The sequence below is a fragment of the Triticum dicoccoides genome, chromosome 5A (genome assembly GCF_002162155.2).
Source record: "Triticum dicoccoides isolate Atlit2015 ecotype Zavitan chromosome 5A, WEW_v2.0, whole genome shotgun sequence".
NCBI lineage: Eukaryota > Viridiplantae > Streptophyta > Magnoliopsida > Poales > Poaceae > Triticum > Triticum dicoccoides.
The window spans coordinates 170,194,526-170,197,373 of NC_041388.1; the positions used below are offsets into that span (position 1 = coordinate 170,194,526).

The window sequence follows — 2,848 nt, forward strand, 5'->3', positions numbered from 1 at the left end:
GGTACAGTAGCATTTTTCCTTCTCTGTTGGTAGTAGCAGGACTTCACACATTTCACCAAACATGCTAGTTATTAGGGAAAAATCCCGTTTTTCCTTCTCTGTTGGTAGTAGCAGGACTTCACACATTTCACCAAACATGCTAGTTATTAGGGAAAAATCCCACACGTGCACAGGGAGAAATGTGTGTGTGGTGCTACCAGTGTGCTTGCCATGTGTACACAGACTAGAAATTGAGCAGCAATGACATAACATCGGTAGTTATTCTAGAACGTACAAATAAAACATGTTAATACAGAACATCCACAAAAAACTGAAGTTTTTGTTGATGTCAACCACGTAAACATGTGGCTGCTGATAGCTAAGGAATGTATCGCATGCAGGTTGGGAACATGGTCCAAATCGTGATGTAACTAGCTCACGCAGTGGCTCCTTGACGTCTCCACTCTCTGTCCTCGGCAGCATTTCCGAATCACCGCATGCGTATGAGCATATGTTACAAGGTGGGATCACATTCAAAATTGACCTTCTGCCATTTTCTTTATGTGAACTTCGATCCAAGAACACACGATGAATTCGGCCTTGCTGAAACAAATTGCTTTGAACACACGATATAGTCACCCACATTGTCTGAACATTTTGCCGGCGGCAATGTCATTGAACTTGGCGTAGACCTGTAGTAGAACTTCCAGGTACTGCACACACTCGCACTAAGATTTTTTTACTGAACACAAAAATATGAACTTGACGTAGACCCATGGTAGAATTTCTTGGTACTACACACACTGCACTGAGACATTTTCCATTCAGGCTCAGGAGGTGGTAGGTTTAGGGTGAACGATTGAAGGTCCACGCAAGTTAATCGAGAAACAAACTCCATAAGATTTCCTGCAGGGCAAGAAAGATCTTAGCCTTTTTTAGTTAATGCAAGAAATACATTTTTTGCATTTTAAAGAACATAATTTTCGTTCTCTAGTGAAAAGAGCACAAGTATATGCACATGAAAGTATGAAATGACCAACCAATAGTTTGTATTATGAGGTTTCTAGTTAGGCGTAAACATATGAAATGTGCACCATGCGTTAACATTTTCTTCATCCTACACCATTGCTCCCTTCTCAGGCATTAACACAAACACTACTTAGACACAGAAACGTGTAGCAGTTTTTTGGTGCAAATATTTGAAGATAAAGATAGCAACAGAGACCTAGGCAAGAGACAAAACAATCCTCAGTTCAAAGTTTTGACAAAATCCCATTTGATATAAGAAACCAAGCAACAAAAAATTTGTAAACGTTGTTCATCTGACGCAAGACTTATTACACTTTTTTATTTCCTCCTCCTCTCATGAAGAATACATCAGAGAAAGCACATGCGTACCAGGAACTGGAAAATTAGGTGCTCCATCTCTCAGTCGATGACGATTTTTGTGGTTGTCGTATGCTCTAACCGTCCCAGAAAAGGTCAAGGCGGCCCTCGCGAGAAGTTCAACTAATAGGGGAGAGCGTCCTTCACAAAAAAATAGGGTACAACGGAGGCAGAATGGACGAGGTTGGGAAAGTCAAGGCGCGCGGGGTCTCAGAAGTGATGCGGCCACGTTGGGAAATTCAGAGAAGTTGCTCCAGGCCGAGCCCTGTGGAGGCAGGGTCGTAGAAGGATAGCAGAACAATGTGTACCCATACTACTAATCTCCATCTTCAGAAGAGTAGAGCCAGCCAGCAGATAACCTCGCCATGTCACCTGTTACTTGTTAGACGATGTGTGCCGTACAGAAAAGCAACAGTAAACAAACCTTAGTTAGCAGCAGCAGCCAACATCTCAAGGTGACAGAGGCAAGCAAACTAGGCCACCGAACGAACCTCAACCAACCGTGCGGTTTTGACATGGTAACTAACAGGTCGTAGAAGGACAGCAGAACGCGGGCGGCCGGTTAGGTCTCCCTCACCGTCCGGTGGCGTGGACACGGGGAGATGCTAGAGCTAGGCAGTGGCTTGGGACGCGGCCGCGCCTCATCATATCGGGCGGCAGCGATGCATGGCAATGGCGGAAGTGGATGGTGCGCCGGGAAGCTGGGGGCCACGGCGGTGGCAGATAGGGGCGGCGGGGAACCTGGGATCCATGGCGGAGGATGGATGTGGAGGTCCGCGGCGGCGCACGGGGCTCCACTGCCTGGAGGCGGTGTTCGGGGATCCACAGCCCGGCGGCGCAAGGGGATCTAGGGATGGCGGCGACCAGCAGATGGCAATGGGCATGGGTGTGGGCGGTGGCTCCCGTGGCCGGCAGCACATGATGGTGGGCGGCGGCTCCGGTGGCCTGAAGAGCACGATGGAGGGCGGCAGATCAGGAACCGGCAGCGCTATGGGGAAGGTGGGGATCAGGAGGGGATGGGCCGGTGGGGATCGTGGGTGTGTGTTGAGATGGACTTTTTTCTTCATCTTTTACCTCCACTGTATCGGTTCGGGAGTTCGGGAGGATCTCGTCGGGCCCTTATAGGGCTGGTTGTGATCCAAATAACTATTTTAATCCTGGGATTAGAATAGTGTTGTCCTATATATATATGCTAGAGAGATATTGTCCGATTGAGCGTTTGGCAAGGTGAGGGTTGTAAGATGGAGCTTGAGAGATGATCCAGTCACAGACGTGTAGATATATTTTGTGCATGGAAGGAAGCAAGGTCAATCGATCACATAGGGTCATCGTGCGATCGAAAGAGTGAGACGGGTTGAAGAGAGTGACCTAGATAGACAATGCGCGTGAGAGAGTATACAATGTTAATAGGTCGAACTGGGCTCAAACATGGTGATATATCATTTTTGTCCGAGAAAGAGCGAGGTTAATCAAGACATACAAA

General features: G+C 47.5%; 1 long non-coding RNA gene across 1 annotated transcript; it reads right to left on the reverse strand.

Moving 5' to 3' along the window:
- Nucleotides 1–221: 221 nt before the first annotated feature.
- LOC119300657 lies at nucleotides 222–2,433 on the reverse strand. The gene is made up of 2 exons (XR_005146548.1): nucleotides 1,378–2,433; nucleotides 222–885 (listed from the first exon to the last, which is right to left on the reverse strand). It is a non-coding gene; the product is annotated as an uncharacterized LOC119300657 (long non-coding RNA).
- Nucleotides 2,434–2,848: the final 415 nt, after the last annotated feature.